This window comes from Manis pentadactyla, chromosome 11 (genome assembly GCF_030020395.1).
Source record: "Manis pentadactyla isolate mManPen7 chromosome 11, mManPen7.hap1, whole genome shotgun sequence".
Classification (NCBI taxonomy): Eukaryota; Metazoa; Chordata; class Mammalia; order Pholidota; family Manidae; genus Manis; species Manis pentadactyla.
The window spans coordinates 64059036-64082075 of record NC_080029.1 but is presented as its reverse complement, the minus strand read 5'-3'; the positions used below and the strand labels follow the sequence as shown (position 1 = coordinate 64082075).

The 23040-nt window shown below is 38.4% G+C and overlaps 1 protein-coding gene and 1 long non-coding RNA gene across 3 annotated transcripts in view; one reads left to right on the top strand and one right to left on the bottom strand.

The window, feature by feature from the left end:
* PRORP (protein only RNase P catalytic subunit) overlaps positions 1 to 23040 on the top strand; it is a 160241-nt gene that overhangs the window by 73213 nt on the left and 63988 nt on the right. The gene's annotated exons all lie outside the window — the stretch shown is intronic.
* Positions 3208 to 5624, bottom strand: LOC118910325 (uncharacterized). Its single transcript, XR_005023907.2, has 2 exons — positions 3767 to 5624; positions 3208 to 3652 (listed from the first exon to the last, which is right to left on the bottom strand). It is a non-coding gene; the product is annotated as an uncharacterized LOC118910325 (long non-coding RNA).

Below are 23040 nucleotides of genomic sequence, written 5' to 3'. Positions count from 1 at the left end.
GGAGGTAAATTCTCTCAACTTTTGCTTATCTGGAAATTGTTTAATCTCTCCTTCAAATTTAAATGATAATCTTGCTGGATAAAGTATTTTTGGTTCGAGGCCCTTCTGCTTCATTGCATTAAATACATCATGCCACTCCCTTCTGGCCTGTAAGGTTTCTGTTGAGAAGTCTGATGATAGCCCTGATGGACTTTCCTTTGTATGTGATCTTACTTTTCTCTCTGGCTGCTTTTAATAGCCTGTCCTTATCCTTGATCTTTGCCATTTTAATTACTATATGTCTTGGTGCTGTCTTCTTGGGTCCCTTGTGTTGGGAGTTCTGTGCACCTCCATGGCCTGAGAGACTATCTCCTTCCCCAGGTTGAGGAAGTTTTCAGCAATTACCTCCTCAAAGACACTTTCTATCCCTTTCTCTCTCTTTTTCTTCTTCTGGTACCCCTATAATGTGAATATTGTTCCGTTTGGATTGATCACACAGTTCTCTCAATATTGTTTCATTCTTAGAGATCCTTTTTTCTCTCTGTGCCTCAGCTTCTTTGTATTCCTCTTCTCTAATTTCTATTTCATTTATCGTTTCCTCCACCATATCTAGTCTGCTTTTAATACCTCCATTGTGCTCTTCAACCATTGAATCTCCAACTGGAATTCATTCCTGAGTTCTCGAATATTTTTCTGTACCTCCATGAGCACGTTAATGATTTTTATTTTGAAATCCCTTTCAGGAAGATTCATGAGGTCGATTTCATTTGAATCTTTCTCAGGTGTTGTATTCATAATTTTACTTTAAACCAGGTTTCTTTGGCATTTCTTATTTGTATATGGCACCCCCTAGTGCCCAGAATCTCTACTCTCTGGAGCTGCTCAGCCCCTGAAGCAGTGTCGGGGGTCGTGGGGAGAGCCGTCTTGGTGCCTGGGGGGAGGAAAGATCTGTTTCCTGCTTCCAGGCTGCTATGCCTTCCTCCACTGTTTCTGTTATCTTGTATTGAATTTCTTTTCTTTTAATTTAATGAACTTTATTTTTTAGAGCAGTTGTAGGTTCATGGATTTCTTTTATGAACAGCCATCCCACAACAACATGCTATTTTGACTCTTAAAAATACTTCCTAGGAAAAGCATTGCATAGATAACGAGAAGTAGAAATTAAATTGTATTTATTTTTTTAAACATAAGTAAGTGGGGTTATTGGCACTTCTGTATTGCTCAAGCCAAAAAACAGGGATTCTAGCCTCAATTACTGTTTTTTATTAGCCCCACATCCAGTTGGCTGACAAGTTTTATTAGTCATGATCCCCAAATATATCTCATAATCTAATTACTTATTTCTATCTCCATTAACATTATCTTTCACCTAAACTCCTAAGTAGCCTCCTTGCTTTTTCACTCTTGCCTCAATGGTTTTCAGTTATACTTAGCATAAAATCAAAGTTCCTTATCATGGATTGTAATAACTTTCATCATCTGATCTTTACTCCTCTTTTCAAGCTCATCCCTGGTTTTTTCTCTTTGACTTTCACTGAATTATAGACATGCTAGAGTTTTCCTGTTTCTCAAACATACTGAACTTCTTCCTGCCTCAAGATCTTTGTATTTGCTATTCCTTCAGCCTTTAGTGTTCTTCCTTTTTCAAATGGCTGCATCATTATCAGCACCTCAAAGTTCTTTCCTGATTCCTCTAAAGTAACCCCACTATGCTCACCTACCTACGGTCTGTATTTTCAGTTACATGAACCTTACTGACTTCTGTGGTGAATTAAAAATGACCCCAGATTTTTTATAGTTTCTGTCTTAGGAGATGAAATCTATTTCCCCATATCTTGAATCTGGACTTGTCTTATAACTTGCTTTGGTTGGTAGAATATGACAGAAGTGACGTTGTGATGCTTATAAGCAAGGGCTCAAGTGGCCATGCAGCTATGTTCTCTCTTTCTAGGACCTATTATTTTGTGAATAAGCCCAGGTTAGTCTCCACAAGGATGAGGTGCCCCAGGAAGAGAGAGACAGATAGACAGCAAGAGTGAGAGTGAGTGCAGTCATCCCAGCTAACACTCCAGACATGTGAATAAGGTCATCTGGGACCAGACAGCCACCAGGCAGCTGGCCAACTGATTGTGAATACATGAATGAGGCTAGCACATACCATTTAGAACAAAATAACCTAACTCAAATTACCAACCCACAGTATTGTGAGAAAATAAGTGGTTCTTTTAATCCAAGTTTTGGTGTGTTTATTACACAGCAGTAGATAACTGATGTAATTCCTTTATAGCACTTAGTATCTACAATTACATGTACATTTCTTTGTACAGGTAATTTTTTATAGAAACATTTACTTTATTAGTGTCCTCCATTAGAATATGCATGTGCTGATACGAAAGATCTTGTGTATCTTGCTCACTGTTACATCCTTGGCAGTGAAGAAAGAGCCCTGAACCTAATAAATGGTCAGTAGATACTTAGTGAATGAATGAATGAATGAAAAAATAGATGTACAGTAAATTACATAACCTGATAGAAATGGCATCTGCTTTTTAGGGTTAACTCTGAAAGAATTCTTGAAATTTTATTCTTGGCAGTTTGATTCACTTGCTGGAGATATAATCTCGGCTACTTTATTTAATTTCCTGGTGCCTTATGTGAAGATTTAATGAGCTAGCCCTTGAAAAGTGCTTATTGCAAGGCCTGGCACATAATCCAATAAATGTGAAAGGAAAACAAACAACCTTGTGAGTGCATTTAGTTGTCCATGGTCTTAACTTTGTAGAAACAAAAGTATGGTAGTCTTTTATGTGTTTAATCTCCTAATTTAAATAACTGACAACCTGCTCTTTTAGTTTTTTTAGTTTGGGATCTTCGTTCTTTTTGAAATGATGCTTAGAATCTAAATACAAGTCTCTAAGTAAATGGCTAACTTCTCAGTAAAGTAAGTAAGAAATGTATCAACAGTACGGAGAAAATAAGACTGATAGTAGTAGTCAGGATAGGATAGGTTATGCTTCAGTAAATAAACCCAAACTTTAAGTGGCATAAAACAAATTACTTCTTGTTTATGCTGCATGTCCATTGTAGATCATCTGTGTCATCATTATTCTCATTTCAGGACCCAGAATAACTTTGTGAAATATTGCCAGTCACTGTGGCAGAGGGAAAAGAAAGTGGTGGAGCACACACTGTCTTAGGAAGTTTCTGTTCAGATATGATACCTGTCACCTCTGCTCATATTTTATATTAGCAGCTAATACAAGTTACATAACTACACCTGAATTCAGCAGCATAATGCCTAGAAGGAGAAAGAGAATGAATATTTTTTAACAGCTCACTGCCGTACTGAGGTTGGTGAGGTCTTGTGGCCAAGTTTAGCCCAGGAGCTAGAAATGAGTTTCAGCGTGGCAGTGCAAACTGCCTTTGCCTAGAATTTTTTTTCACAATTAGATTCCTTCACTATAGTTTTATGTGGAAAGAAATGATGCTTTTGTTGGTCATTTTTCCTAGAATGATCAGGTAGTAATTCTAAAGTCTCCATGACTCATACTTTACACATATTTTCACGATTTTCATTTTAAGATGGGTTTTTCTTTTGAGCCACCAAGTCACCATTAACAATTGCGATGTGAGATCACCTTGAGGGGACAGGGATGCAATAGTAACCTTTCACCTAAAAAACAAAAGGATATTAAGGGGAATACTTTTTATCCTGCATTTTCTCTTTATTTTGCCCTGCGTGCGCACACACACACACTCTCTCTCTCTCTCTCTCTCTCTCACTTACCTGCCCATGCTTCAGTCCTAATGTTTTTGCTCCTTGTCCCTTTTTGCAGCTTGCATTTTGGATTTTCAGTTGTTCATGAGCTCCTCTAGTAGAGGGCATGTAGGGAGAAAACTACATCATTTTAGTTAATCTTGCTAGCTGGTCAAAATGCTCCCTATTTTTGCACATAACTTAGAATTGGTTAAAATGGCTACCACAGAATGAAAATTTATAATGTAATTTAAAAGAATTATGGCCAGGCATCAGCACTGAATGCTTTCATTCTACAGCATGTTTGGGGGCATTGAATAGAAAGTAGTTTGGTGGAAACACTGCAGAATTTATTTTGATTGCCATCTCTTAGTTGGTTTTACTACAGTGAAAAAAATGGAAGCAAGGGTATTAGCCATTAAAGGTCATTTGGCAGTAACATTACTCAGTAGTGAGTGAGTTCTCAGTTTTTTTCTGCCACCCAAGTTATTTTATTTCTGTTGATTTACATAACCTCTTGTAAATGTTTCAATACCATGAAGAACCTAAGATACAATAAACTGCTCAGTGTGTTTTTATATGATCCTGGGCATATTTTTTTGCCCAAACTTTAGAAATGTTGTGGTTTTACACCAACTGTGCTTGAAATTGTTTCCGTAATGTTGAAGTAGTAAGGAAACTCATAAATACCTTACTATGATTGCAGTGGCAAAAGTTAGGTTATGGTATTAAAGTAGAATTTTTATTATACCTCCTTAACTTTTAAATACTCTTCTCCATCAGATATGTCCTTCATACACAGCAATGGAAGTACACTTGATCCCAAGTTAGGAATACTGTGAAAAATTATGCTCTTTGAATAAATACAGGATGAAACTTTTAGGCTTCCTAAAGATTTGTTCTCCCTTTCCTTCCTTACTCATATTTGATTGCTTTTGTAAGGCATGAAGCACTGTGATGTTCTTAAAAATCAGCTTTCAGAAATAAAAATACCAGCTCCTGTCAAAAATACTCTTCTTAATAAAATTGTTCCTCCTGCTCGGAGACTAGTTCTTAAGGGCTGGATTTAGAGGTAAAAGGTCTTGTTCTTTGGGCATCATGCTACTGCCCTGTTCCCTTCAAAGAACATACTGCCCTTATGTCTGCTCTCAGAAAGTGTTTGAGTCATTTTTTTTTTATATTGAAATCTAGACTCAAAAACGTATAATTTTTCCTAGTTCATTTTCATAAGTTTTGTTGATTACTAAGGAGTAGAAATGATAAGTGATTGGAGATTACTTCTAAACATTTTCTTAGTTTTAGTCAACTGGTTAACAATAGTTTCTTTCCAGTGGAATTTAAAAGGTGGTTCTTTCAGTGTTCTTAAAGACAGGATTTACAGGAACAGTTATTAATCCAGTTACTTCTGGGTTAAACTATAATCCAGGAAGGAACTTCACTTTTTACTTTATACAACTGTGTATTTTTGCAAGTACTTCCTACAGTTAAAAAAAACCTCACCTATTTTTAAAGATAAGAAACTTTAAAATAAATCCTTAATACTATAAACTTAATCACTAATGTTTTTCTGCTACATTTTGAAACACTGATTCTCAAACTTTAGTGTGCATCAGAATACCTGGATGGCTTGCTAAAACAGGTTGCTGGCCCTACACCTAGAATTCTTGATTCAGAGGGTCTATAAGTGGGGCTGAGAATTAATATTTCTAAAAAGCTCCAGGGTAATGCTGATACTGCTGGTTTAGGGACCACATTTTGAGAATCACTGTTACTTAAAAATGTAGCACTCTCAGAAGTGTGCTAATACTGTTTTACAAAATAAGCAATTATAGAAGTCAAATACTTAAAATCATTAGAAGTCTTAATAATTCTTAGATTGGGAGTTCATTTCTTTTTTTTTTTTTGCAGGGAAGAGTATTTATTACTGACATTGTTCAAATTGCTGGCACATGGTGATACTGGAAAGAAAACCAATTTTTAATCCATCTTATTACTGTTTTTAAAAATCTCTACAATGGATCTTTTTTTTTTGTAGATAATTATTTTTTATTGAAGGGTAGTTGACACACAGTATTACATTAGTTTCAGGTGTACAACACAGTGATTCAATATTTATATACATGATAATTCCAGGTACCAGCTATCACCATACCAAGCTGTTACAATATTTTGACTATATTCCTTATGCTATACCTTACATCCCGGATACTTATTTAATTTACAATTGGAAGTGTGCACTTTTTTTTTTTCTGAGGGCATCTCTCATATTTATTGATCAAATGGTTGTTAACAACAATAAAATTCTGTATAGGGGAGTCAATGCTCAATGCACAATCATTAATCCACCCCAAGCCTAATTTTCGTCAGTCTCCAATCTTCTGAAGCATAACGAACAAATTCTTACATAGTGAATAAGTTACATGGTGAACAGTACAAGGGCAGTCATCACCGACACTTTCAGTTTTGCTCATGCATTACGAACTATAAACAGTCAGTTCAAATATGAATACTCATTTGACTTTTATACTTGATTTATATGTGAATACCACATTTCTCTCTTTATTATTATTATTTTTAATAAAATGCTGAAGTGGTAGGTAGATACAAGATAAAGGTAGAAAACATAGTTTAGAGTTGTAAGAGAGCAAATGTAGATAATCAGGTGTGTGCCTGTAGACTATGTGTTAATCCAAGCTACACAAGGGCAATAAAATATCCACGGATGCAGAAGATTTCTCTCAGAACAGGGGGGGTGAGGTTCTAAGCCTCACCTCTGTTGATCCCCAATTTCTCACCTGATGGCCCCCCTGCGACTGTGCCTGTCTTAGGCTGTTCCTCCTTTGAGGAATCTTACCCGTCTCTGGCTAACCAGTCATCTTCCGGGGCCATACAGGGAAATGTAAAGTTGGTAAGTGAGAGAGAAGCCTTATTGTTTGAAAAGGTTAGCTTTTTACTTCTTTGCATATTTATGCCCTGTGGCTTCTATGCCCAGCATTTGTCCTGAGGTATCTTTACCACTTGGAAGAATTATGATACTTGGTAAATTTGATATGGGGCACGAATTCTATTTAAGGGTTGTAATTAGGAAGAAGAAAAGCTATAGAAGTAGCAGGCAGAAGAAAACATGGGAAGATTGATTATTTCTTTGACATATCTTCTTGTAGAGTAACTTCAGCATGTATAGGTTTTAAACTACTAATTAAATTGTACACACATATTAACATAATAGTAGTATAGTTACATAACCAAAGCATACCTGTAATTAACAGCCATCTCCAGTGAAACCAAGAAAACCATTTAGGCACCTTAGGCATTTGTGAAAACTTATCTATGATATGGTGGATATTGTCCAACTGAACTTGAACAGTCTGAGAGAAATCAGACAAATTAAAACAACCCATTCCTGGGGACTGTTCACATGCCATATGTTCTTTTAACAGTAAATAGTCTGTAGTTGTAAGACTTTGGAGCGCTACAATTTGCACTTCTCCTAATTCTTGGTTGAGTTCCAACAGTATAGATCCAGTCAAATTTGTTGTTTTACTGTATGCACAGGCCAGCTTAGATATCTCCTTCTTCATTCCCATGGCAAGTCCAGGAACTGGTGGGATGAGTGCATCTACACCTGTAGCAGTGTGTGAATCTTTGTTGGGGTTTTTTGATGATCATCTCCTGGCATGAGTCTTCCAGAGAGTGCTGATGTTGGAAGTTCTTTTTCATATCGTATCTTAGTTCATTTTCGGGGTAGCCCAATTAGGCTTTTATCCTCTGTATAAACACAAACAGACCCTTTGCCTACACTTTTATATGCCCTTTATACCCTTGTGTAGAACTCATTGGAGGTCACCACAAAGGAAGTGCCTTTTTTTTTTTTTGGTATCATTAATGTACACTTACATGACGAATATTATGTTTACTAGGCTCTCCCCTATACCAGGTCCCCCCTATAAATCCCTTTAGAGTCACTGTCCATCAGCATAGCAAAATGTTGTAGAATCACTACTTGACTTTTCTGTGTTGTACAGCCCTCCCCTTTCTCCCTCCCCAATGCATGCTAATCTTAATATCCCCCTTCTTCTCCCCCCCACCTTATCCCTCTCTACCCACCCATCCTCCTCAGTCCCTTTCCCTTTGGTACCTGTTACTCCATTCTTGAGTTCTGTGATTCTGCTGCTGTTTTGTTCCTTCAGTTTTTCCTTTGTTCTTATATTCCACAGATGAGTGAAATCATTTGGTATTTCTCTTTCTCCGCTTGGCTTGTTTCACTGAGCATAATACCCTCCAGCTCCATCCATGTTGCTGCAAATGGTAGGATTTGCCCTTTTCTTATGGCTGAGTAGTATTCCATTGTGTATATGTACCACATCTTCTTTATCCATTCATCTATCAATGGACATTTAGGTTGCTTCCAATTCTTGGCTATTGTAAATAGTGCTGCGATAAACATAGGGGTGCATTAGTCTTTCTCATCCTTGATTGCTGTATTCTTAGGGTAAATTCCTAGGAGTGCAATTCCTGGGTCAAATGGTAAGTCTGTTTTGAGCATTTTGATGTACCTCCATACTGCTTTCCACAATGGTTGAACTAATTTACATTCCCCCCAGCAGTTTAGGAGGGTTCCCCTTTCTCCACAGCCTCGCCAACATTTGTTGTTGTTTGTCTTTTGGATGGCAGCCATCCTTACTGGTGTGAGGTGATACCTCATTGTAGTTTTAATTTGCATTTCTCTGATAATTAGCGATGTGGAGCATCTTTTCATGTGTCTGTTGGCCATCTGTATTTCTTTTTTGGAGAACTGTCTGTTCAGTTCCTCTGCCCATTTTTTAATTGGGTTATTTGTTTTTTGTTTGTTGAGGCATGTGAGCTCTTTATATATTCTGGACGTCAAGCCTTTATCGGATGTGTCATTTTCAAATATATTCTCCCATACTGTAGGGTTCCTTTTTGTTCTATTGATGGTCTTTTGCTGTACAGAAGCTTTTCAGCTTAATATAGTCCCACTTTTTCATTTTTGCTGTTGTTTTCCTTGCCCGGGGAGATATGTTCAAGAAGCGGTCACTCATGTTTATATCTAAGAGGTTTTTGCCTATGTTTTCTTCCAAGAGTTTAATGGTTTCATGATTTACATTCAGGTCTTTGATCCATTTTGAGTTTACTTTTGTATATGGGGTTAGACAATGGTCCAGTTTCATTCTCGTACATGTAGCTCTTCAGTTTTGCCAGCACCATCTGTTGAAGAGACTGTCATTTTGCCATTGTATGTCCATGGCTCCTTTATCAAATATTAATTGACCATATATGTCTGGGTTAATGTCTGGATTCTCTAGTCTGTTCCATTGGTCTGTGGCTCTCCTCTTGTGCCAGTACCAAATTGTCTTGATTACTATGGCTTTATAGTAGAGCTTGAAGTTGGGGAGTGAGATCCCCACTACTTTATTCTTCTTTCTCAGGATTGCATTGGCTATTCGGGGTTTTTGGTGTTTCCATATGAATTTTTGAATTATTTGTTCCAGTTCATTGAAGAATGTTGCTGGTAGTTTCATAGGGATTGCATCAAATCTGTATATTGCTTTGGGCAGGATGGCCATTTTGACGATATTAATTCTTCCTAGCCATGAGCATGGGATGAGTTTCCATCTGTTAGTGTCCCCTTTAATTTCTCTTAAGAGTGACTTGTAGTTTTCAGAGTATAAGTCTTTCACTTCCTTGGTTACGTTTATTCCCAGGTATTTTTTTTTTTTTTGATGCAATTGTGAATGGAGTTGTTTTCCTGATTTCTCTTTCTGTTGGTTCATTGTTGGTGTATAGGAAAGCCACAGATTTCTGTGTGTTGATTTTGTATCCTGCAACTTTGCTGTATTCCGATATCAGTTCTAGTAGTTTTGGGGTGGAGTCTTTAGGGTTTTTTAGTACAGTATCATGTCATCTGCAAATAGTGACAGTTTAACTTCTTCTTTACCAATCTGGATTCCTTGTATTTCTTTGTTTTGTCTGATTGCTGTGGCTAGGACCTCCAGTACTATGTTAAATAACAGTGGAGAGAGTGGGCATCCCTGTCTAGTTCCCGATCTCAGAGGAAATGCTTTCAGCTTCTCGCTGTTCAGTATAATGTTGGCTGTGGGTTTATCATAGATGACCTTTATTATGTTGAGTTACTTGCCCTCTATTCCCATTTTGCTGAGAGTTTTTATCATGAATGGATGTTGAACTTTGTCAAATGCTTTTTCAGCATCTATGGAGATGATCATGTGGTTTTTGTCTTTCTTTTTGTTGATGTAGTAGATGATGTTGATGGACTTTCGAATGTTGTACCATCCTTGCATCCCTGGGATGAATCCCACTTGGTCATGGTGTATGATCCTTTTGATGTATTTTTGAATTCGGTTTGCTAATATTTTGTTGAGTATTTTCATCTACGTTCATCAGGGATATTGGTCTGTAGTTTTCTTTTTTGGTGGGGTCTTTGCCTGGTTTTTGTATTAGGGTGATGTTAGCTTCATAGAATAAGTTTGGGAGTATCCCCTCCTCTTCTATTTTTTGGAAAACTTCAAGGAGAATGGGTATTATGTCTTCACTGTATGTCTGATAAAAATTCCAAGTAAATCCATCTAGCCCAGGGGTTTTGTTCTTTGGTAGTTTTTTGATTACCGCTTCAGTTTCGTTGCTGGTAATTGGTCTGTTTAGATTTTCTGTTTCTTTCTGGGTCAGTCTTGGAAGGTTGTGTTTTTCTAGGAAGTTGTCCATTTCTCCTAGGTTTCCCAGCTTATTAGCATATAGGTTTTCATAGTATTCTCTAATAATTCTTTGTATTTCTGTGGGGTCTGTTGTGATTTTTCCTTTCTCGTTTCTGATACTGTTGATTTGTGTTGACTCTCTTTTCTTCCTAATAAATCTGGCTAGAGGCTTATCTATTTTGTTTATTTTCTCGAAGAACCAGCTCTTGGTTTCATTGATTTTTGGTATTGTTTTATTCTTCTCAATTTTATTTATTTCTTCTCTGGTCTTTATTATGTCCCTCCTTCTGCTGATCTTAGGCCTCATTTGTTCTTCTTTTTCCAATTTTGATAATTGTGAAATTAGACCATTCATTTGGGATTGCTCTTCCTTTTTAAAATATGCTTGGATTGCTATATACTTTCCTCTTAAGACTGCCTTTGCTGTGTCCTACAGAAGTTGGGGCTTAGTGTTATTGTTGTCATTTGTTTCCATATATTGCTGGATCTCCATTTTGATTTGGTCATTGATCCATTGATTATTTAGGAGCGTGTTGTTACGCCTCCATGTGTTTGTGAGCCTTTTTGCTTTCTTTGTACAGTTCATTTCTAGTTTTATACCTTTGTGGTCTGAAAAGTTGGTTGGTAGGATTTCAACCTTTTGGAATTTACTGAGGCTCTTTTTTTGGCCTAGTATGTGGTGTATTCTGGAGAATGTTCCATGTGCACTTGAGAAGAATGTATATTCTGTTGCTTTTGGATGTAGAGTTGTATAGATGTCTATTAGGTCCATCTGCTCTACTGTGTTGTTCAGTGCTTCCGTGTCCTTTCTTATTTTCTGCCCGGTGGATCTATCCTTTGGGGTGAGTGGTGTGTTGAAGTCTCCTAGAATGAATGCATTGCAGTCTATTTCCCCGTTTAGTTCTGTTAGTATTTCTTTGTTTTGAAGTCTATTTTGTCTGATATTAGTACTGCAACCCCTGCTTTCTTCTCGCTGTTGTTTGCCTGAAATATGTTTTTCCATCCCTTGACTTTTAGTCTGTACATGTCTTTGGGTTTGAGGTGAGTTTCTTGTAAGCAGCATATAGATGGGTCTTGCTTTTTTATCCATTCTATTACTCTGTGTCTTTTGATTGGTGCATTCAGTCCATTAACATTTAGGTTGACTGTTGAAAGATATGTACTTATTGCCATTGCAGGCTTTAAATTCGTGGTTACCAAAGGTTCAAGGTTAGCCTCTTTCGTATCTTACTGCCTAACTTAGCTTGCTTATTGAGCTGTTATATACACTGTCTAGAGATTCTTTTCTTCTTTCCCTTCTTATTCCTCCTCCTCGTTTCTTCATATGTTGAGTGTTTTGTTCTGTGCTCTTTCTAGGAGTGCTCCCATCTAGAGCAGTCCCTGTAAGATGTCCTGTAGAGGTGGTTTGTGGGAACCAAATTCCCTCAGCTTTTGTTTGTCTGGGAATTGTTTAATCCCACCATCATATTTGAATGATAGTCGTGCTGGATACAGTATCCTTGCTTCAAGGCCCTTCTGTTTCATTGCATTTAATATATCATGCCATTCTCTTCTGGCCTGTTGGGTTTCTGTCGAGAAGTCTGATGTTAGCCTGATGGGTTTTCCTTTAAAGGTGACCTTTTTCTCTCTAGCTGCCTTTAAAACTCTTTCCTTGGCCTTGATCTTTGCCATTTTAATTGTAATGTGTCTTGGTGTTGTCCTCCTTGGATCCTTTCTCTTGGGGGTTCTGTGTATTTCCGTGGTCTGTTCGATTATTTCCTCCCCCAGTTTGGGGAAGTTTTCAGCAATTATTTCTTCCAAGATACTTTCCATCCCTTTTCCTCTCTCTTCTTCTTCTAGTACCCCTATAATATGGATATTGTTCCTTTTGGATTGGTCACACAGTTCTCTTAACTTTGTTTCATTCCTGTAGATCCTTTTATCTCTCTCTCTGTCAGCTTCTATGCGTTCCTGTTGTCTGGTTTCAATTCCATCAATGGCCTCTTGCATCCTATCCATTCTGCTTATAAACCCTTCCAGAGTTTGTTTCATTTCTGTAATCTCCTTTCTGGCATCTGTGATCTCCCTGCGGACTTCATCCCATTTCTCTTGTGTATTTCTCTGCATCTCTGTCAGCATGTTTATGATTCTTATTTTGAATTCTTTGTCGGGAAGACTGGTTAGGTCTGTCTCCTTCTCTGGTGTTGTCTCTGTGATCTTTGTCTGCCTGTAGTTTTGCCTTTTCATGGTGATCGGAATAGTTTGTAGAGCTGGGACGAGTGACGGCTTGAAGAACTTCCCTTCTTGTTGGTTTGTGGCCCTCTTCTCCTGGGAGAACAGCGACCTCTAGTGGCTTGTGCTGCGCAGCTGCGCGCAGACAGGGCTTCTGCTTCCTGCCCGGCTGCTATGGAGTTTATCTCCGCTGTTGCTGTGGGCGTGGCCTGGCTCGGGCCTCTGCTCCAAAGTGGTGGAGTCGCGTTGGAGCAGGAGCTGCTGGGAGGCTATTTATCTCCGTTAGGGGCCTCCCTGCTCCCTGCAGCCCGGGGGTTAGGGTGCCCAGAGATCCCTGGATTCCCTACCTCTGGATTAAGTGTCCTGCCCTGCCCCTTTAAGACTTCCAAAAAGTACCCGCCAATACAGAACGACCACAAAAAAAAAAAAAAATTTTTTTTTAATTAAAAAGAAAAAAAAATGGCCGCTCTTTGTTCTTTATTCTCCAGCGCCAGCCTCAGGCATCTGCTCACCGGTCTTACTGCCCTGTTTCCCTAGTATTGGGTTCCCTGTCCCTTTAAGACTTTCAAAAAGCGCTCGCCAAAACAAAACAGCAAAAAAAAAAAAAATGGCCACTCGCTTTTCTTATGTCCTCCGGCGCCAGGCCTCCGGTACTCTCTCACCGTTCTTGCTGCCCGGTTTCCCTAGTATCCAGGGCCCTGCACACGTACTGCGTCTGTGCTCTGGCCCGGATGGCTTGGGGCTGGGTGTTCGGCAGTCCTGGGCTCCGTCTCCCTCCTGCTCTGCCTGCTCTTCTCCCGCCGGGAGCTGGGGGGAGGGGCGCTCGGCTCCCGCCGTGCCGGGGCTTGTATCTTACCCCCTTCACGAGACGCTTGGTTCTCGCAGGTGTGGATGTGGTGTAGATGTTGTCCTGTGTCCTCTGGTCTTCTTCTAGGAGGAGTTGCCTTTGTTATATTTTCATAGATATATGTGGTTTGGGAGGAGATTTCCGCTACTCTACTCACGCCGCCATCTTGGCTCCTGGGAGTCCATTTCTTTAACTCAGTATATAGCCCATCTTATGTTGCTGAAACTTGGTCCTAAGAATAATATACTTCTTCCACTTTCAAAATAGAAGTTTGTCATTGTGGGTAAAATTGCAATATTTCCAGAATCTCTCCCCTAGCCTTAAGTACATTCCTTTCAATAGATGTTTCCAAGGGGTGAAGAGAAGTAGTCATCTCCATATCAATAGGTAATTACAGGAGGAAGTGAGGACTTACCTGGACCAGAGAGGTTAGGTGCTGTCCCTTTTTGCAACTGGGAGGCGAGAGACATGGGCAAGCAGATGTGGGCAACTGCTTGTAAGCAATAACTGGGTTTCTCCCACTTCATTTCTCCCTTTGACTGATTTTGGTTTAAAAGGTATTTTGCCCCAGGCTGGGAAAATATTTTCCCCCAGAGTTACAATCATATCTCCATAACCAACAGTTATGTTTAACAAGTAATTATATTACATTATGATGATTTTAAGTTACCTGGAGTAGACTTTTTAAAGAATATGTTGAGTAGCCAAGGAGAATGTGCTAACTGGGGAAAACCTGAGACTGAAAGTAGTTATATGGAATGTCAAAGCAGTGGAATTGCATGTTTCTCCTTAGGGCTTCTGAAGTAATCACCCAAATAAGTCTCTATTAGAATGTATTCGTAAGCCTAAGATTAAAAAAAAAAATCAGTGGAAGCCATAAACTTGGACTGAATCTTAAGGCAGCTAATCTGGTAATAGCATTTAAATCCCATTTCATTAGGGTTTAGGAAGGGCCAATAATAGCGCTCTAATCTATAAATTTATTACAGGGGGTGGGAACAACAGTAGATCCAATCTTGACTTCTTATTTTTAAAATAGTTACATCTGGCTAGTCAATGGTAATCTAGGTGACTTACGGAAATAGGCACTAGTATATACCAATCCAGAATTCACTGAAGAATACCAAGAAAAAAAAATGGTTTTTAGTTTTTTTTCTTACTATTCATCTTTTATTGCATGTTAACTCAGGAAAGTCACACTGCCCTAGGCCAAATAATGTCAGACTGACTAAGTGCTTCCTTCCATTCACGTGCCATTCCACCCACTCCACCTGCCTGACACATTTAAGAGTTCTTTTTTGTCATGTGAGTGCTGGAATAAGCTACACCACCGGGTTTTTGGTGAAGTGATCAAGGGAATATGTGGAAAGATGAATGAAACCAGGCAAAGTTTCTATAATGATTTTGGTCTCATATCCCTGTCTCTCAAAATACCCCAAAAGGCATATTTTTGCATAGTGTTTGAGACATAATTTCCCCAATTGCATTAGTCAAGTGATCTGATATCTTAGAGACAGCATTGTTAGGCACAGTGTTGCCAAGCTCCCATATCTGTTTTCTCTATGGCAAAATCTTAATGGCAAGTTGATTCTCCTCTTAATGTGTCACTGATAATGTTTGTGTGATAACTATTTGGGGTGTAGTGAGATTGTCTTTGTGAATCATTATTGGATATACCTTGCTTGTGTGGCAGTATTTTAAAACACCCTTCTCAGGAATGTGGAAGGTAGAGGCTACCTATGAAAATGTAATACCCACTCTAACAAAAAAATTTTTTTAATTCTTTTTAAAGACAGTAAGGTAAGCAGCAATTTCAGAGAGAATAGTAAATTCACTTAAACATGTTTTTGGAACTATATAAATTATTCTTACCTAATTATTCTTACAATGGTAACACTTTATTAATGTAAGATAAATTCTAGTTCAAGATAAATTCCAACCAAAATAAGCAGGTGACGAGAGGCAACAAAGGGCCAGGCAGTTTATTTGAATGCAATTCCTGGGTGATGTTCCTCGGTCTGAAACACAGGCCAGGGAAGTCACACCTGATCAGGGAGGTGGGGGCTTATAAAGAGTTAGGAGGGGGAGGAGTGGGCAAGCTATCCTAGGGGGTGTGGAGAGGTATGATTGGCTAAAGGTGACATAATAGACAGCTAGAAACTTTTTTTCCTTCCAAGAGGGAGGAGGCTGACATCTGGATCTTAGTTGGCACATCAGAAGGATGGAATTCAGGAAGAGCTGTCCCCTTTCCATATAAGGCACGGACCTTGGGGTCTCGTCTGTTCTCCTTTTATGGTATCTCTGTGTTCTGTTTGCATGTCCTTGTTTTTCCTTCCTCCAGTCTAACAATTAATACTTTTCTGTTAACATTCAAGGTAATAATTTTTTTTCCTTTTAAAATAGTTTAGTTTTCTTTCAGATTTTTCACCATTGTAAAACCTGACATTCTCAATGGAATACAGTAAAGATCACTTGAGATCACTTCATTTAGAAATGTGTTTTTTTCTAGTTAGTATTTGGAAGGGTGTGTAGTTCCTTCAAGTACTTCCCCACCTCTGCCCACTTTGTTCTGTAAGAGATATAAGATGGTTATAATAGAATAAACAATGCAGAAAACAAAATAAACTAAGTTAAAGTAAGAAAAGAGTGCAAAAGGAAAATAAGATTAGGAAAAATAAGAAGTTTGAGGTTGGTGCACAAAATTCATACCATGAAGTGCTCTATTAATTTGGCTGTAAATTCTGTCAACAAACTTAAGATGAAGACATGGTCACCAAAGAACAGGGGGCCATCCTTTTATCTGCTTGCACATCATTCATAAGCCCTCCACACTCCCACTTTAAAGATCTTTCTTTACCTAAGGAGATTCTCAAAGAAGCTGGGGTGGGGGCAGGAAGAGTGAAGAGAGCAGAAAGTGGAGAAGTTAAAAGACACCCAACTCTGGTATACCTTCCAAGGAAGTTATTTCCATTATAAGATTCATCGATTTGTAGGATTCACATTAAGTCATAAGATCAAATAGAAACTGTTCAGGGAAAGTAAAAAAACATCCTAATATTTAAGCCAGAGATGTCCCTCGTGAGCCCTCTTGGTACAGGACCATGTGGGCGCTGAGTGCTCTTCCTAACATCCTTGTTACAACCAGGCTAATAGATTGCCTAAGCGTCAGTACAAAGGAGGCAGAAGAGCGGCGTATGATCCTGAGGGTGGCTTCTAATGGTCCTGAACAGCCCTGGATAATTCAGTATCACTAATGCTTTCTCGGGTTAATCAGAAGGACTGGTAGTAGGGCTCATGCTTCTTGACCTCTTTGGAAAATGGGTAGGCTGATTTTTCACATCAGATCCATAGTAATCCATAGCAGTACTGACCTAATTTTTTAAATTTATAATTAAAATTTCATTGCAGTTTTTAAAAATCTGATTAAAAAGCACACATCCCTAATGTACCTCTTAAGATTTGAAGAGAAGCCCTCTAAGATTTGAAGAGATACTCAGGTGGGTTTGAATATCAGAATTACCTTTGGTTTTGTTAGGTAATTACATTAAGTTCCATTTCTTTAATGTGAAAAAAGAAGCTTGCACACTCAACTTGACATCATTTGATTTAATCAGTAGGGCATTTTCTCAGTCTTGTCTAAACCATAAATGTGTAGAAATTGCTTGTGTATAGAAAGCTGTAGAATTAATCTAAATGAAGCTTTGCAATTATAATAGATCTCACTCTCCAGAAAAAGATCTATACCTATTATGATATGAATGGCAGGAAAACCTCTTGAAAAATTTCTCATCTGTTTAGGAAAGAGATAATAGATAGGCTGTCTTCCTGGGCTTAAGTTAAAAGATAAATGGAAATAGAAGTTCCTCTTCAAATGGGCCAAAATATACATATCAATATCAGTCTTTTACCAAAGTAAAAACTTGAAAGTGAAAATCCCAAAGCCATGATTGTGAAAATATTATAAATATGCCAGATTGTTAATCACTTCCAGTATTTTGTTTTATCAATTCCATTTCAATGTCCATTATCTGTTTGTCACACTAACATAGCATCAGAGAGAAAAAATGACATATAACATCCTAATGCTTGGTTCCTTGTGCTTTGATTTCTAATTAGGTCCTAGTTTAAGTGAGTCACTTTGTGCATGGTCCCTGAGTTCTGTGAGCTATTCCAGCAAGTGATGGAACTTGAGGAGGATCATGGAAACCTCGATTTATAGCTGGTCAGTCAGAAGTACAGGGGACAACCGGACCTTGCAACTGATGTCAGAGGGGGAGGAGTCTTGTGGATCTGAGCCCTTAACCACTGAGGTTAGTGTCAGAATTTAACTCAGTTGTAGAATACCCAGCTGATGTCACACAGAATTACATGATGTGTGGAAAATCCACATGTCAGAAGTGAGTGTGGAATGTTCTGTGGAATAGCAAAGGTGAGACACCCAGAAGCGTTTTTCCTATACACTCCTCAACCTCCTCCATGCTGGCTGTTGGTCCCTTTCCTCTACCTCCATAACTCACTCTATGGCCACCAATGATCTCCATATCATAATATCCAGTGACATTTCCTGATCCTCATTCTCCATAACAGTTCTGCAGTATGAGAGTATTAACCTCTGCCTCCCACTGTGGCCACTAAGCTGTAGGTTTTCTAGCTCCAGTAGGGAACAGCTCCACACTATTTATTGCCCCTCTGCTACTCCTCACTACCCCCACCCCCACCAACAACCCCTGAAAGCTTAAGTTCCCATTCTTGCTATTCCATTTGGAAATTAGGATACTCTAAGTTTTAATAGCAGAAAGAATAAATAAAACACAGAGCATTATTTACATCTCTTTGTGCTACTTTAGAAACCATAAAATATGTCTTTTTCTAATTTCTATGTGTTCTTTTATTTCAGTATAACACACACAAAACAACCAAATATTTGTCTTATATAACTCAAAACAGAAAAGGTTTTGTTTTACAATGATATTTTGTTTGATGGAGTTTAAATATAGCATAGTCACTTTCTTATAAAATTGGTATCGTCTGCAAATTAGTGAAAAAAAGTTTATCTGTGTCCAAATTCAGTTCAACAAATATTAAGTGACTATTATGTGGTTCTGGAAATGGCCATATGGCCTTTGCCCTCAAGAAAGTTACAACCTAGAAGTGATAAGATGCATATAAAAATGTGGGGGGGAGGAGCATAAGTGAGATTTAGATAAGGGAATTAGGGAAAGTCCTCATGAATAAGCTGACATTTGAGATGAACTTCTTCAGTCAGAGTGGGGAAGGTATTCTAACCAAAAGCAATGGTTTGAGCCATGAGTGTTTGGAGGCAGAAAATAAAGGCATACTTGAAGAATAGGGAATAGACCACTAGTAGCTGAAGCATAGCTTACTTGTTTAGTAGTAGTGAAAGGTGAGGTTGAAAGGGTTAGTGTGGCCATGGTTTGGGGTATTTAAATACCATGCTGAAGGGCTGAAATTTTCAGTCATTCGGCAGCTATAATTGGGAGTTAAAATGGGGGAATAAAATGGTAAATAAAAACAGACATGATCATTGCCTGTATAAGTGTATAGCCTGATATTAATACAATAATCATAAAAATATATGTAAAATTGCAGTTATGATAAGTGGTAACAAACAAAAGATACATGGTATTGTGAAGGTGTTTAAGAAAAAAGAAAACTTGACCTAGACAAGGAGATAAGGGAAGGTTTCCTTGAAGAAATGGCAAGTGAGTTGAGTTCAGAGGGATGAGTAGGAGTTAACTAAATATAGATAACAAAGAAGGATGGAAAAAGTATTTTTCCATAGGTAGAAAGATTAGCATGTGCAAAGGCCCTTGGGTACAGAGGTTGGGTTAGAACATGGCAAGTATGAGGGACTGAAAGAAGGTTAAGGTGATATGAGCAGAAAAGGCCCAGACCTTGTAGACTTTGACTTGTAGGACTTGTGTCATGATCCTAAGAATGATAAGAAGCAGGGAATTGACATAATCAAGTGTTCATTTTCAGTGTATAGTTCTGGCTTTGTGTGGAAAGTGGGTCAGTGATTTCCAGTCAAAATGGTTCCATAAATTCACCCTTTGATGTACCACCTGTGCACCAAACACATATCTATGATAGATGAAATATAGAAACAGAAAACCAAAAAGATATTGCCAACGTCAAAAACAAAACAAAAAGGAGCATTATGATTAGCACACATAATGTAGGGGGGCGCACAGGGAAGGCAGTATAGCACAGAGGAGACAGGTAGTGACTACAGCATCTTCCTATGCTGATGGACAGTAACTGTAATGGGGGATGTGGTGGGGACTTGATAATGGGGGAATCTAGTAACCACAACGTTGCTCATGTGATTGTATATTATGATACCATAATAAAAAAAACAAAAACAAAAAAACAAAACACTAGAAATATAAAATCTTGAATAGACCTTTATGAAACCGCAGTGCTGCTTAGCTCTGAGTCCTAGAACAGGCATGGAGGCAGAGAATTCAACTTCTTTGGGGTAGTGAAGACTGAAAGTGTGCCATGTGAGATGAGGGCAAAGCCAGATTTATTGCTTAAGCTGGGGCAAGAATGAGGCTCCTCCAAGTGGCAAAGGAGGCTAGGTTAAGGAAAATAACCTTTTAACTACTATTTGAAATTATGGCCTGTAACTAGCTGCAAGCCCCAAAAGTAAAGACACAAGAAATAGCATAGCAACCAACCAGTGACTGGATCTGTGACATCCCCACTCTCAACATGGAACTCAGGAATTAGGGATGAAAGTAATCACAAAACTTTTAGGAAGGGAATATGATCAGCATAAAGGAATTAAGAAGAGACAGAATAGAAAAGAGGGAGAACAAAGAAAAAGTCTAACTTGAAAGTGAGTTTTCAAACCAAAATCCCCAAAAGTGAAAAAATGTAATGCTAAGAAAGACAGCCAACAAAATCAACAATTAAACATAAATTTACAGATGGAATTAGTTCTATGGATGTTTTAAATATTTTAAAGTAAGTAGTTTAACATGCTCACATCTAAATGAATATATTCCATTTAACACAAACAAGAATATGTAGAACAAAAACAGGCAGAAGTGAAACAGGAACAGTTGGCTGTTTAAAAGAATCAGGAATCTCGAATGAAAAATAATCATTGAAATGGTGAATTCAATAGACATGATAAATTCTAGACTGGCCACAACAAAGGAGAGAACTTATGAATTGGAAGTTGGCACTGAGAAATTCACCCAGAATGAAGCACAGAAAGACAGAGTTAGGGAGAGACTAAGTAGAAAGTAGATGAATCTTCAAATATTTAGGAAAGAAAACAGAGAATTTGCTAATGAACTAGATGGGGATGTGTGAATTAGAGAAAGCAGCCAAGGTATGGGTTTGTTTAACTGGATGAATGGTGATGGCATTTACTGAGAGAGGTTAGAAGTGATGTAGAGGGAACATCATGAGTCTGGCTTTATATGTGTTGAGTTTGATACCTTTGGGATATCCAAAAGAAGATACTGAATCAGTAGTTGGGCATATAGACTGGAATTCAGAAGGGAGTCTGGGCAGAAGGTAGAATTTTTAACTCAAATGCCTATAGGTGATAATTGAACCTGGAATGAGAAAGGAGAAATTATAGGACCAAGCTTTAAGGAACTTGAATACTTACCTGTGTAGAAGAGGAGAAGCTTGCAAAGGAGCTGGAAGAGTGGCTACAGAGGTTGGAGGTAAACTAAAAGAGTATGTGGGTATGGCAATCAAGAAAAGAGTGTTTCAAAAGGAGACACAGGTTAATATTGTCATATTGCAGAACTGTCATAGGGAATGAGGATCAGGAAATGTCACTGGATATTATGATATGGAGATCACTGGTGACCATAGAGAGTGAGTTATGGAGGTAGAGGAAAGGGACCAACAGCCAGCATGGAGGAGGTTGAGGAGTGTATAGGAAAAACGCTTCTGGGTGTCTCACCTTTGCTATTCCACAGAACATTCCACACTCACTTCTGACACCAGATGTGTGGATTTTCCACACATCATGTAATTCTGTGTGACATCAGCTGGGTATTCTACAACTGAGTTAAATTCTGACACTAACCTCAGTGGTTAAGGGCTCAGATCCACAAGACTCCTCCCCCTCTGACATCAGTTGCAAGGTCCGGTTGTCCCCTGTACTTCTGACTGACCAGCTATAAATCGAGGTTCCCATGATCCCTCCTCAAGTTTCATCACTTGCTGGAATGGTTCACAGAACTCAGCGAAATACTTATAATTACCAATTTATTCTATAATAAAGGATTTGATAGAGAATACAAATGAACAGCTGGATGAAGAGATATATAGGGTGAGGTCTGGAGGGGTCCTGAGTGCAGTAGCTTCCATCCCCGTGGAGCTGGGGTGTGCCACCTTCACAGAATGTAGATGTGTTCACCATCCCAGAAGCTCTCCAAACCCCATACTTAACAGAGGCTTCATCATAAAGGCATGTTCAGTCATTAACTGTTTCCAACCCCTCTTCCCTTCCTGGAGGGTGGTTAGGGGTAGGCTGAAAGTTCCAAGCTTCTAATCATGGCTTGGTCTTGCTGGTGACCAGCCCCCATCCTGAAGCCATTCAGGAGCCCACCAAGGGTCACCTTACTAGGACAAAATACCCTGCTTTCACCCGGGAAATCACAAGGGTTTTAGAGCTGAGCCAGAAACCAGGGGCAGAGACCAATATAATCTACTTAGTATTATTTTGCAAGGAGTAAAGGAAATTGAGATAGTGAAGCAGGGAGACTAGAAATAAGGCAGTATGTGAGGAGGGAAAATGTGTGTGGTCAAGGAAGAAAAGATCCAGATGAGGAACTGAAGCTGACAATGTAAAAGAAAAGAAGTAAATGATAGTATAGAGTACCTGAGAAGGTGGAAAATGATAGGGTTCAAAGCATAGATGGAGGAATGAGCCAAATCAGGAGGGAAGGAGAACACAATGTATGCAGATATTTTCCAGCAGAGGGTATATTATTTGACTATGGGACTTTTCTCATAGAGCACTTTGAAGGACATGTTAATGCTTTAAAATACACTTGGGGAAATATTGCCTTAAAGCATAACTGTCTTCTGAAACTTTCTAGTCGTCCAGTACTATTCACTTGTTATATGAGAAGCTGTAACAGATACTCAAAATTAATTGTTTATTTTAAAGTGCTTTTTAATCCTGGATTAAATTAAATTTTAGAATAAAAAATTTTAGATCGTGAAATATTCTTTGTACTTAAGATTATTCTGGAGAAGGAAAGATATTGTCTATTAATGTAGATTAGCCATTGTTCAGTTTTGCTTGATCTTGCCACTAATAACATCCAGATTTTAGTATAAGGGTGTTCTTTTGATAAAATTGATCATTTTGTTACTGTGTTGAAGAAAAAAAAGAAAAGAAGTCTGCCTTGGAAAGCAAGAACATCCTAAGGTTTTTTATTGAATTCATAAAATTTTGAACCGATAAAACTAAATATGTATACCTATGTACCTATCTTGAGCTTTGTATT